Raw genomic sequence first — 14,073 nt, 5'->3', positions numbered from 1 at the left:
CGCTCGCAGTCCCGGCACCGCTCCCCTCAGCGGTACCGGTCGCACTCGCGGCAACGGTCGGCATCGAGACGGTCGCGGTCAGGCTCCAGTCGGCGACACCGGCACCGCGACTCCAGGAGCAGGTCCCGACGCTACTCGCCGCACCGGTCGACCTCCCGGCACCGAGCTGGTGGCAGGTCCCGGTCCCGGTCTCGGTCGACCTCCCGGCGCCGAGCTGGTGGTAGGTCCCGATCGACCTCCCGGCACCGAGCTGGTGGCAGGTCCCGGTCGACCTCCCGGCACCGAGCTGGTGGCAGGTCCCGGTACCGAAGCGGCACCCGGTACCGATCAGGATCCCGGCACCGTGATAGATCCCGGTCCCGATCCCGGTCCCGGCACCGATATGACTCCCGGCACCGGTCCCCGGCACCGAGACGATCCTCCGTGCCGGCCCGCGCAGGCCCTTACCATCCAGGGTCGGCCCCACCGTGGCCCTCGAGACAGCCGTCCGTATCTTCCCTGACGGACAGCGGGTATGCGCTGGGCACCGACCGGCAGGCAGCGCTGTTCGGTGATCCGCCGCTGCAAGACCAAGGCCCACAACAGTGGGGATTCTGGACACCCTGGGCATACCATCAGGCCCAGGGCCCCCAACAGCTCCCTGCTAGGCCGGCGACTGCGGAGCGTAGGGCCCCTGAAGCCTCCTTGTCTCGCCCCCCTCCCTCCCCGGAAGGGGACGAAGGGCCCAAACAGCAGGACTCCACTGTGGCTCCGGAGGCAGAGGCGAGGGCTGAGGAAGACCCTCAGTTGGACACTATCGTGCCTGGGGTCTCATCATCCTCCTCCCCGGATGAGGCGGTGGCGGGTACCTCCTCCAACAGTCCCCCCCCGCTGGATCTCAGGGCGCACCAGGACCTCCTCAGGCGATTGGCTCAAAACCTGAGTCTGCAGGCAGAGGAGGTCTCGGAGATAGAGGACCCAATTGTCACCATCCTCTCTTCTGATGCTCCCACCAGGGTCGCCCTGCCCTTCATACGGACCATCCAGGCCAATGCCAATACTATCTGGCAGTCCCCGGCCTCCATCCCTCCGACAGCGAAAGGAGTCGAGAGAAAGTACATGGCCCCTTCTAGGGGCTATGAATATCTACATGTTCACCCGACTCCCGGTTCACTGGTAGTGCAATCGGTGAACGATAGGGAGCGTCACGGCCAGGAGGCTCCGGCCCCCAAGTCCAGAGAGGCCAGGCGGATGGACCTCCTTGGCCGTAAGGTGTATTCGGCTGGGGCGCTGCAGCTCAGGGTCTCTAACCAGCAGGCCCTGCTGAGCAGATACGCCTTTAACTCCTGGGTGGCAGTGGACAAATTTAAGGAGCTGCTGCCACAGGATGCTCGCCAAGAGTTTACGGCCATCTTGGACGAAGGCAAGAAGGTCGCACGCACGGCCTTACAAGCCTCCTTGGACGCTGCGGACTCGGCTGCCCGTACCCTCGCGTCAGGAGTTACGATGCGTCGCATCTCCTGGCTGCAGGTTTCCGGCCTTCCGCCGGAGCTCCAGCACACTATACAGGACCTTCCTTTCGAAGGCCAGGGCCTGTTTTCCGATAAGACGGACCCCAGACTCAAGAGTCTAAAAGACAACAGGGTCATCATGCGGTCCCTCGGGATGCATACCCCCGTGACGCAGCGTAGACCCTTTAGGTCGCAACAACAGCAACAACGTAGGCCGTTTTCCCAGTTCCGCCAGCGGCAGGACCTTTACAGGCGCCGCGGCAGGAACGGCAGGCGCAGGCAGTCTGGGAACCAAGGGGGGCAGAACCAAGGCTCCTCAAAACCCCCGCCTGGTCCTAAGCCTTCATTTTGAAGGTGCGCCCGAGGGCGCGGTAACGGTTTCCCCTATGGATCCTTTCCCCCCGTTTTCAAACCGCCTTTCGTTTTTCCTCCCGGCGTGGTCCCAAATAACATCGGACCGCTGGGTCTTAAGTATGGTGCAGATGGGATACCGCCTGCAGTTTGTTTCGTTTCCTCCTTCCCGCCCTCCTTCCTTGTCCCTCTTCAGGGACCCCTCTCACGAGCAATTCCTTCGGCAGGAGGTGCAGACGCTCCTCAGCAAAGGAGCCATAGAGGCGGTTCCGGAAAACGAGAAAGGCAAAGGGTTTTATTCCCGCTACTTTCTGATCCCCAAGGCCAAGGGGGGCCTCAGGCCTATCCTCGACCTGCGAGAACTCAACAAATACCTCGTGAAGTTGAAGTTCCGCATGGTATCCCTGGGGACCATTATTCCATCCCTGGATCCGGGAGACTGGTACGCCGCCCTCGACATGCAGGACGCGTATTTCCACATTGCCATTTGGCCGCGCCACAGACGCTTTCTCCGCTTCGTTGTGGGGGCTCTTCATTATCAGTTTGCAGTCCTCCCATTCGGCCTGTCCACGGCCCCGAGGGTGTTTACAAAATGCATGGCAGTTGTCGTGGCGCATCTTCGGCGCAACCGTGTCCACGTGTTCCCTTATCTGGACGACTGGTTGATTCGGGGCACGTCGGAACAGCAGGTCAACAGCCATGTCCGCGTGATCACCGCCATGTTTGCAAGTCTGGGCCTCTTGATAAACACAGACAAGTCCACTCTGAGGCCCACGCAGAAGGTGGAATTTATCGGGGCCGTCTTGGACGCCACTGTGGGCAGGGCCTCGCTGCCTCTGCAACGGTTCCAGACCATGGCGGCGATCGTTCTACGTTTGCGGTCAGCCCCATTGACGTCAGTGAGGACATGTCTAACCCTGTTAGGCCACATGGCGGCGTGCACTTTTGTGACCGGCTACGCTCGGCTCCACATGAGGCCTCTCCAGCTGTGGCTTATCAGTCGTTACAGGCCGCAAAGGCAACCTTTAGACATGTTACTCACAATCCCCCAGAAGGTCTTAGATTCTCTCGGCTGGTGGTTAGACCAGTCCGTATTATGTGCGGGTCTTCCCTTTCACCCCTCTCAGCCATCGGTATCCCTGACAACGGATGCCTCAGATCTAGGCTGGGGGGCCCACCTAGGGACCCTGCGGACACAGGGCCTGTGGTCCCAGGAGGAGGTGGGGCTCCACATCAACATACGGGAGTTGAGAGCGGTCCGCCTTGCTTGTCAAGCGTTTTGTCATCAGCTTCAGGGTCGTTGTGTCGCCGTCTTTACGGACAACACGACGACCATGTACTATATCAACAAGCAGGGCGGCACCAGGTCCTCCTCCTTGTGCCATGAGGCGATACGTCTCTGGGACTTTTGCATAGCCCACTCCATTCACCTCAGGGCTTCCTTCCTCCCTGGAGTACGGAACACTCTGGCAGATCGATTGAGCAGATCCTTCCTGTCACACGAGTGGTCCCTTCGCCCGGACGTCGCTCTCTCCATTTTCCGGAGGTGGGGTTATCCCCGGGTGGACCTCTTCGCGTCCAAGGGGAACAGGAAGTGCCAAGCGTTCTGCTCCTTTCAGGGCAGGGAGCCGGGGTCGATAGCGGATGCCTTCCTCATCCAGTGGTCGACCCACCTGTACTATGCATTTCCCCCGTTCCCTCTGGTCCACAAGGTCCTCCTGAAGGTGCGCAGGGACAGGGCTCTCGTGATCATGGTGGCCCCGGCGTGGCCCAGGCAGCACTGGTACACCATGCTGCTGGACTTGGCCATAGCCGACCCAGTTCCCCTGCCCCTTCATCCGGACCTGATTACCCAGGACCACGGGACCCTCTGTCACCCAGACCTGCAGTCGCTGCACCTAGCGGCGTGGCTCCTGCGTGGCTGACTGGTTCAGAGCTGCGCTGCTCTACGCCTGTGAGAGAGGTGCTCTTGAGCAGCAGGAAACCGTCCACAAGAGCCACATATTCAGCGAAATGGAAGCGCTTCTCCTGTTGGTGCGTAGAGAGAAATCTCCGCCCTATGGAGGTTTCGGTTTCCGAAATCTTAGACTACGTTTTGTCCCTCAAAGGGCAAGGTCTGGCCTTATCGTCGTTGCGAGTCCACCTAGCAGCTATCTCCACCTTTCACCCGGGTGCGGACGGTCGCTCCGTTTTTTCTCACCCGACGGTGTCGAGATTCCTTAAAGGGCTGGAACGTTTATTCCCTAACGTCCGTCCCCCTACTCCAACCTGGGATCTTAACCTGGTGTTGTCCCGGCTCATGGGACCCCCCTTTGAGCCGTTAGCTACTTGCTCCCTGCTCTACCTCTCTTGGAAAACTGCCTTTCTAGTGGCTATCACCTCAGCTAGACGGGTGTCGGAGCTCCGAGCTCTGGTGGTAGACCCCCCATATACGGTCTTCCACAAGGATAAGGTGCGGCTGAGGCCACACCCTGCTTTTCTGCCCAAGGTGGTCTCAGCCTTTCATATCAACCAAGAGATTTTCCTTCCGGTTTTTTTCCCAAAACCTCACTCCTCAGGCAGGGAGCAGCAGCTCCACTCGCTGGATGTCCGTAGGGCTCTCGCGTTCTACATAGAGAGGACTAAGCCCTTCCGAAAATCCCCCCAACTTTTCGTGGCGGTAGCAGACCGTATGAAAGGTCTTCCTATCTCCTCCCAGAGGATATCCTCTTGGGTTACGTCCTGTATCAGGACTTGTTGTGACTTGGCCCATGTCCCTACGGGCCGTGTGACTGCGCATTCTACCAGGGCGCAGGCGTCGTCGCTGGCTTTCCTAGCCCGTGTGCCCATCCAGGAAATCTGTCGGGCAGCGACCTGGTCATCGGTCCACACCTTTGCTTCCCACTATGCCCTGGTCCAGCAGTCGAGAGAGGATGCGGCCTTCGGATCTGCAGTGCTCCATGCCGCGACTTCTCACTCCGACCCCACCGCCTAGGTATGGCTTGGGAGTCACCTAACTGGAATGGATGTGAGCAATCACTCGAAGAAGAAACACGGTTACTCACCTTTGTAACTGTTGTTCTTCGAGATGTGTTGCTCACATCCATTCCGCACCCGCCCTCCTTCCCCACTGTCGGAGTAGCCGGCAAGAAGGAACTGAGGAGCGGGCGGGCCGGCAGGGGTATATATAGAGCGCCATGGCGGCGCCACTCTAGGGGGCGACCTGCCGGCCCACTGGAGTTGCTAGGGTAAAAAAGTTTCCGACGAACGTGCACGCGCGGCGCGCACACCTAACTGGAATGGATGTGAGCAACACATCTCGAAGAACAACAGTTACAAAGGTGAGTAACCGTGTATTTCTGGTGCCACAAATCATTGCCAGATATATCACCTGATATCTCCATTTAATATATTTCTACTTTAACTTTTGAGCATGTCAAAGAGCTTCAAAAACAATTAATTACTGTTCCCAAGACATTTATGAGGCAGGAAAGTATCCCTATTTTACTGATGGGGAAAACTAGAGTAGAAGTCTGTTGGAAACCAAACCCTGAACTCCTGACTACCAGTCCTGTGTTCTAACCACATAATCATTCTGTGTGTCTTTATTGCATGATTTCTAAATTTATTTTTAACTCTGTGGATATTCTCTGGTCTTATTGTCTTAAGAGCAAGTAATCTCTTATCTGACATTGAAGGATGCAACTTCAATGGAGCATCTCCCAAAAGAGATCACAGTAAGCTGGTGCTCCAATTTTTTACCCTACTTCTGTATAATCTTACTTAATTTTCTTCTCTCTTGTTATGGCTGTTCTTGCTTTCCTCTTTCCTGCTTTATCTTCTTCTTTTTTCTGCTGCAGTTGCAGCTGTGAGAGAACTGTCAAAGAAGTGAATTTTACATTTCATTCAGAACAGAAATTTTTGGTTGTCTTCTGGTAATTGACTCCAAAGCACTAGCCCAGTTGCTAGAGCCCTGCAAATCCGTGGATAACCACATCTGTGGACCATATTTGTGCATTGCAGATTGGATGCAGACACAAATTTTATATCCGCACAGGGTTCTGCCAGTTGCCAAGAAAACTTTTAGCCTGCTAAGGTGGACAGTGCTTTTTAGTTCTTGAGGAACATAGCTGCAAAGAGAGGTTATCATTTTTAAAAGTGAAATGTTGGGTGGGCCAATTTAGTGAAGAACCTTGAAGATTAATATTAATATTTAAAATTTGGTCCACTATTCTGTGAAGAGCTATGTAGTGAGCAAAGCACTAAGGTGATATGCTTTTGGTAACTTCTATTGCTAAAGTGCTGAGCTCTGACATTCTGAAGTAAAGCCTTTTTAAATGTTGAAATGTTTGTACCTAGTGTAGTGAGTTGCAATATCCCAGGCTAGAGTTAGTCTGTATTTTTTAGAATTGTACTGCAAGACACATGCTTTTAAAATATGTTTCCTACAAATGCAAGGAATTGGCATATGACCAGATACATCTGTAGGTTGCTAGTTATAACTGAGAGATGAATACATATTACTGACACTGGTTTCTTTTAGCTGGATTATGATTTCCTTTAAGAAGTTTTCTTTATATAGTAAAATGTCATGTTTTTGTGAGTATTACCAAATCATCTTTGTAACTGTCATATCCAAAAAGACTGTTCCTATAATTGGAATATGTACTTTAAAGGAGCAATCTTCTCTCCTGTGGTTGTCTTAAGGAATAAGTTTTAAAGTATAATTTCAATTACTGTTTCACGTGAAGCAGGAATTAATATACAGTAATTCTAGAATGCATTGTCTTACGGTATAATTTTAAGGGAATCGTCTGTTTTCATTACTTCAGTCCTGTCAGTCACTCATGTATTACTTTAACATTTAGGAATGTCAAGTCAGATAAATTTATGATTAAATTCCTTGTGAGTGGTAAATTCCAGTTTGCTGTGTTGATTGCTAGCTTCCACGTTTACCAGTTAGAAGCTATCTTGTGAAGTTAGCTCATGAAAATATAAAGCTACACCTCATTACACAAAATCTCTTTATCATATGCCCTGCCCACCTTTCTACGCTTTCTAAATTCTAGCAAACTAAACCCTGCCCCAACTTTACAGCTCAAGCCCCTTCCTTTTCTTCACCATCCATTGACAGCTAATTCCATCCTAGCCATGTCCCTCTACAATCCCACATGTTCCCAAATTGTACCTCCCTTTTCTCTCTGTGGTTTTGGGGGGAAAACTGTAGAAGGGAGGGAACCATCCAGAGCCTCCAACTTTCTACTTGCACAAAACCGCACACATTTGCCCTGCCCCCCGACTCACTCCATCCCCTCTCCCACCCTCACTCACTCTCCCACCAAAGCTCATTTTCACCAGGCTGGGGCAGGGGGTTGTAGTGCAGTGGGGGTGAGAACTCCAGCTGGGAGTCTGGGCTCTGGTGTGGGGCTGGGGATGAGGGATTTGGGGTGCAGGAGGGTATTCCGAGCTGGAATTGAAGCATTTGTTGAGCAGGAGGGTGATCAGGGCTTGGTCAGAGGTTTGGGGTGCAGGAGTGTGTGTGAGGGCTCTGGCTGAGGATGCAGACTCGGGTGGAGCTGAGGAGTTGGGGTTTGGAGTGTAGGAGAGGGATCTTGGCTGGGGCAGGGGGGTGGGGTTCAGGGGGGATGAGGGCTCTAGCTGAGGGTATGGGCCTGGGAATGAGGGATTTGGGGTGCAAGAAGGTGCTCTGGGCTGGAATTGAAGGGTTCAATGAGCAGGAGGGGGATCAGGGTTGGGGCGGGGAGTTGTGTGTGAGGGCTCTAGGTGGGGCGGAGGATGAGGGGTTTGGAGTGTAGGAGGGTAGGACCAAGGGGTTTGGAGGGCAGGAGGGGGATCACAGCTGGTGTTGTGACACAGGAGAGGGTCGAGGTGCAGGCTCCGGGTGGTGCTTACCTCAAGCAGCAGTTCACAGAAGCAACAATATGCCCCCCTCTGGCTACTACAGGTAGGCATGGCCAAGCAGCTCTGCATGCTGCCCTGTCTGCAGGCGCCAGCCCCACAGCTCCCATTGGTGGTAGGTCCTGGCCAATGGGAGCTGCGGAAACGGTGCTTGGGGCATGGGCAGTGTGCAGAGCCCCTTGGCTGCCCCTATGTGTAGAATTCAGCAGGGGGACATGCCGCTGCTTCTGGGAGCCACGCAGAGCCACTGTTTATGCTGTTTGGGGAAAAACCATCTCAGCGATTGCTGCAAGATTTGCAGGTCATTTAAGCCTCTGACCAAGAGAAAGGGACATTGCACTCCAGGCTATTCTGATGGACTTGGCGTTGACCCCGGCTCTGGCACGCTGCTCTGAGTTAGCACCAGCCACTGTGGTGTCAGTGCATGGCTACTCTTTGGTGCCATTGACTAGTCGGCACCGCTCCCCGTCCATGGGGCATGCCAAGAATGCTAGGAAGAGGCCTTCTTCGCCACAGCACCAGAGTAAACCCAGGACAGAGGCTAGACCCATGTTGGGCAGTCCTCGATCCCCACCAGCCTCAGCCTCTAACTCAAGTTGAGCAGAGTAGCCTATTTGGAGCAGGACTCCCCAGGTGTCCAGATGTCCTTCACACCAGAGGCCCTGCAGGCAGCCCAGGATGTTATGTCCATGCCAGTTCTAGGAGCATCACCGATGTTGGCCTTGTGCTTCAGAGGCAAGCCACCGCTGGGATCGCCACAGTCACCCCCGGATCAGTACCGGTTTTGGTCAAGGGAACGTTCCCGACTCCATTCGCTGCCCAACATTCGTTCAGAGCAAAGTCCATGTGGATTGCCCTCAATGTCCACCAGGCTGTCTGGTTGGGTTCCATCTGACCAAGACTCTCGGCACCGCTCCACCTTGAGGAGCGAACACTGGCGGGACCGGGCATCAATCGCCAGCATCCTGCTGTCGTGGGTCTGCCTGCTGCAGCCGATCGCAGAGCAGCTGTTACCAACGGTACCGGTCCTCCACATTGGAATTGCGGATCAAACCTGGTGTTGGCCCATCTCACGTGTCCCCCATTTGAGCTGCTAGCCATGTGCTCCTGGTCACACCTCTCGTGGAAGGTGGTCTTCCTGGTTGCAATCACATTGGCTAGGCGGATCTCGGAACTCAGGGCCCTGACCTCCGAGTCCCCGTACACGGTGTTTCATAAAGATAAGGTCCAGCTTCGCCCACACCCTTCATTCCTCCCGAAAGCGGTCTCCACCTATCACATGGGTCAGGACATTTGTAGGGCTGCCACGTGATCTTCAGTTCACACGTTCACTTCGCATTATGCAATTGTCTCTCAGACCAAGGAGGACACCGGGTGTGGCAGGGCTGTTCTCCATCCTGAGAGTTTGTGAACTCCTTCCCACCTCCAACAGATATAACTTGGAATCACCTACTGTGGAATACACATGAGCAACCACTCGAAGAAGAAAAGACAGTTACCATTTCCGTAACAGGTGTTCTTCGAGATGTGTTGCTCATGTCTATTCCACATCCCGCCCTCCTTCCCCTCTGTCAGAGTTGTCTGGCAAAAAGGAACTGAGGGCAGGGGGCAGGGTGCACAGCACCCCTTATATTGCACCATGGAGGCGCCACTCCAGGGGTCGCTAGGGTGCTCCCCTACAGGTATTGCCAGTGTGCATGAGCAATAGACATGAGCAACACATCTCAAAGAACACCAGTTATGGAAAAGGCAACTGCTAAAAAAAGTTTGAATTTTTTATCACCTTGCAGCAACAAAGGTGTTTGAGCTATTCTGAAGTAACATAATAAGGACAAGCACTTGAATTTTAGCAGTGAGTGAAAAAGCTCAATAAATTGTCTCAAAAACAAGATCAGAGAGCAATGTAGTGATGTGTGTGCCCTGGTATAAAAGCGTCATTTTTGTGTTGAAATCTTGTTGCTCAATATGTGTAACAGTGACAAAGGGAGGAAGTCTGTATAAAGCACAATGGTAGATTTTCTGCTTATTAGCTTGTTTTCAAAAAGAAATCGTAAGTATTTCAGATACTATTTACAATGTTGTCATAAACAGATAGTTAAGGGTTAATGTCTCTTTTACCTGTAAAGGGTTAACAGACAGTGACCTGCAACACCTGACCAGAGGACCAATCAGGAAACAAGATACTTTCAAATCTCGGTGGAGGGAAGCCTTTGTTTGTGTTTTTTGGGTTTTGCTTTGTTCTCTCTGGGCTCTGACAGTGACCGCATGTACCTACAGGCTCTCTAATCTTCTATTCCAATGTTGTAAGTATAAAGGTAGAAAGGCTGTATAGTCTTTTTATTTTTTTTCCTTTATGTGCAAATGTGTGTTTGGCTGGAAGTATTTTAAATTGTATTTCTATTGGAGGAGGCTATTTCTCCAATTTCTTAAGCTGACAGACCCTGTAACTTTTTACCATCTAAATTGCAGAGATAGACCTTTTACTTTTTTCTTTCTTTTTATTAAAAGTTTTGCTTTTAAGACCTGCCTGATTTTTTTTCCTTGTTGAGGCTCAAGGGAATTGAGTCTGTACTTAACAGGGAAGGAGAAGGGAGGGGAAGGGTGGAATCCCTTTGTTTTAGATTCACGGCGCGTGAATCTGTCTCTCTCTCCAGGAGACCTAATTTCTCTGTGTTGTGATTCAAGGGGTTTGGATCACAGTAATCTTTCAGGGTAACCCAGGGAGGGAAAGGCTGACAAAGGCAACAGTGAGGAAAGGGGTTTACTTTCCTTGTGTTAAACTCCAGGGGGTCTGGGTCTTGGGGGTTCCCAGGGAAGGTTTTGGGGGGATCAGAGTGTATCAGGCACTCGAATTCCTGATTGGTGGCAGCTTATCAGATCTAAGCAGGTAATTAAGCTTAGGGGAATTCATGCTAGTACCCATATTTTGGACGCTAAGGTTCAGAATTGGGAAAGATACTATGACAAATGTTTTACACTACATTTAATGTTTTGTGGGCATTCAATGTTTCTTTACAAATAAACGGTATGACCTACTCTGCAGTGGAAAAGGACTAATAAAGGAATATTCAGACTATCATTCAGGGTTTTGCATACAATAGCCCTGAAATTCAACTCTGTAGAATGCTTTCTAAATCATCCTGAAAACACTGAACACTTGGTTCTCTCTGCTCCAGAAACTTGTTTTTTATCAAGAGTTATGTAATAAATATTGTGATGATATTTCCTAGGCAGCTTGTCATAAAGCTAAAGTGTCACTTATTATTTTTTGAGCTATAAACATCATGGACTTAAGGCACTTTAGCTTTACTACGAGATGACATAGGGGTTGGTGAACCTATACAAGAGTGCACTACTGACCTTGATTACTTACCTTGTGGTGAACACCATGACCACTTATCCTTTAGCACTGTTCATCCTTCAACAGAAGTCTTACATACTCAAAGATTTAAGGTCTCCCTGGCTGTGGGCATGAATAGTCAAGGACTTTCACAAAAACTCTAAAGTCACTTTGTGCTTTTTAAATGTTTTTCATGCTTGTGATCATCATGATACTAAAATGTGTATGTTATAAGATTTTTTTTAAATTCAAATTCTTCAGAATTACAGAAAACTTTTTTTCCCCCAAAAAAAGCTGTATTGGGCAAAAAGTCACTGTAATAAACATGAGTATGACCGGTAAGAAGATTTCCATATATATTCTATTGTTTTCTGACTATATTATACAGTATCTTCAAACCTCTTCCTTGTGCTTTTCTTGAAATTCACATTTTTGTGTTATTATAAAGTAAATAATTGGAGATATACCTGTCTCCTAGAACTGGAAAGGACCTTGAAAGGTCATTGAGTCCAGCCCCCTGCCTTCACTAGCAGGACCAATTTTTGCCCTAGATCCCTAAGTGGTTCCCTCAAGGATTGAGCTCACAACCCTAGGTTTAGCAGGCCAATGCTCAAACCACTGAGTTACCCTTGTTCTGAGTTACTATGACTTTATTTGGTTAAAATCTTATAAGTGATCTAATTTCAAATGAAATTTGGTCTCCATTGATGAAATACAGCCAGATTTTGTAAGCCACAAATGCACGTAGGTCAGATTTACTTATGTCACTCTTGTGATTGGCGTATGCACACTGCATTGTTGAGTTTGGCACATGCTGCTTATATGTCTGCAATTTTCATATCGTACTTACAAAATAAAGTCTGATTATTATATGGATAGATACTATATGTTTGCAATTATGTAAATATTAACAGCGTGAAATGTTTTCTTCTGTGAACAATACTCAGCGAAATCTTTTGAGAAAAAAGTTGCACAGGTTTTGGCATATGAGAGGAGTAATACATATCCTGAAGGAATGAATAAAACAGGCAGAGTTAACCTGCATCAATTTTCTGCCAACTTTTCTTTGGAAGGCAAGCAATATACAGAATACAATGGAATCTTCAGCATACAAATGATGGTCCTGATCCCCCAGTACTGGGATTATTTGGCATATTAACCTTACCTTCAATGGGACCAGGACTAGGATCACTAGTTTTCTTTAAATTTCCCAGAAAATCTCCTTTGCTACATTTGTAGGCACTGTAACAAACGTATTTGTCAATTACATGACAAATGGTTATCTAAGCAGAGTCAGGATGGGCTCTACCCTGACATCTGGTGGTGAATTATGGCTAAGCTGGAAAAGAATTTCAGGGGCTGATCTTGTTTGCATAGGCACACCCACCCTGCTTAGCATGAGTCCACAGCAGCCTGAAATGGTCACTTTGACAGCTGCGGGATCCCCGATTTTTCTGTTATTGGGGCATGAGGAATAACGTGTTGTTACCCTGATTATGTGAATGACAGACTATGAAACTGTTTTATGACAGAGGGTCTCACCATCAACTCTATAGCACTTGCTAGACAAGGGACATGGGTTCCAAAACCCAGTGAATAGAGAGAGGGGACTGGTATGTGTACCTGATGGTATAGGTCCCTTTTGAGGGTCTGGAACACCAATTGCATCTTCTCCTCTTGCCACTGTTGAAGAGCAGGACTAATTTTGATTCTATTAGGAATCTATCTAGAAGCCGCTGAGCTGAATTCACTTTGAGCCAATGGTGCGCCAGCACTGGGGCTCCCCTACTACAAGCTGAAATCACTAAAAGCTAAACTTACTGAGTTGAGTGCTGTGTTAAAACTAGTGGGGGAGCCTGAAGATCTATCACTAAGCGGGTGGCAGAGCAGAGCAATTTGCTGCACAGTTGGAGTGGCCCACAGAACAGTGAGCGGAATGGAGCAGTTTGCGGGATGGTTGGAGTGGCCCACAGAACAGTGAGCTGAGCAGAGCGGTTTGCGGGGACGGCTGGAGCAGCTCATGGGTCAGCTGGAGGAGTGGTGCAGCTGGTGGAGTGGAGCCGGTTGTGGTGAAGGCTGCAGCAGAACTCCACAGGGAGGCAGGGCAGTCAGCCTCGGCCCACATAAGGTGCCCCTTAACATCCTGTGTGCCCCCCCCCCCCATTTCCACCCAAGCTGGGGGGGTAAAACTCTGCAGATAAACTTTTGAACTCTGGGGTGGCATTGACCAGGAACAGAGACTTTTGGGTTGTTGGACTTTGGGGTGATTGCACTTAAGACCCTAAAGGGAAAAGGACACTGCCAAAACTTACTTGGTGGGTCTTTTGCTCATGATTTATGTTATGAATCCTGTTTGTGGTGTTTTCCCAATATGATGCCACATTGTTTCCCTCCCTTATTAAAAGGATTTTGCTACACTCAGACTCTGTGCTTGCAAGAGGGGAAGTATTGCCTCCTAGAGGCACCGGGGGGGGGTATGTAATTGTCTCAGGTCACTGGGTGGGGGCTCGAGCCAGTTTTGCATTGCGTTATTGAAATGAAACCCCTGGCCCTTGTTGCTGTCAACTCAGAGGGGCAGAAGGGTTACAGTTATAAATTATAATTACAAAAATCCCTATAATTTAACTTTATTTCTCAACTATGTTATCCAGTGTATCCTACATACAGAAACAATCCATATATGTTAACTAAGCAATAGTTTAAAAAATTCAACATCTAATTATTACCATATAGTGAAATTCCCCTCCCCCTTGTACTCAAGCCATGATGACCCAGACTGTATACAGGTATCTTTTATGGACACTTTTTCCATTCTGCAAAAGGAAGAAAGATTGCAGTTGTGCACACCATGAAACAAGCCCTACAACTCTTTGAAGAGTATCATGACAGTCCATAGGGTGAACACCAAGGAATAGTCAAAACAAGACTTGTGCTGATCTCAAGATACTATTGGGCATGACAAAAGACATCACAGATTCAGTATGTAAGGTTATC

The 14,073-nt window shown here is 50.0% G+C and overlaps 1 protein-coding gene across 1 annotated transcript in view; it reads left to right on the top strand.

Moving 5' to 3' along the window:
• Window positions 1-14,073, top strand: part of LACTB2 (lactamase beta 2) — a 39,753-nt gene that overhangs the window by 25,493 nt on the left and 187 nt on the right. The window lies entirely within an intron of this gene.

The sequence above is a fragment of the Gopherus evgoodei genome, chromosome 2 (assembly GCF_007399415.2).
Source record: "Gopherus evgoodei ecotype Sinaloan lineage chromosome 2, rGopEvg1_v1.p, whole genome shotgun sequence".
Taxonomy (NCBI): Eukaryota; Metazoa; Chordata; order Testudines; family Testudinidae; genus Gopherus; species Gopherus evgoodei.
Note: the sequence above shows the minus strand (reverse complement) of the source record. Positions and strands in the feature narration are given on the sequence as shown.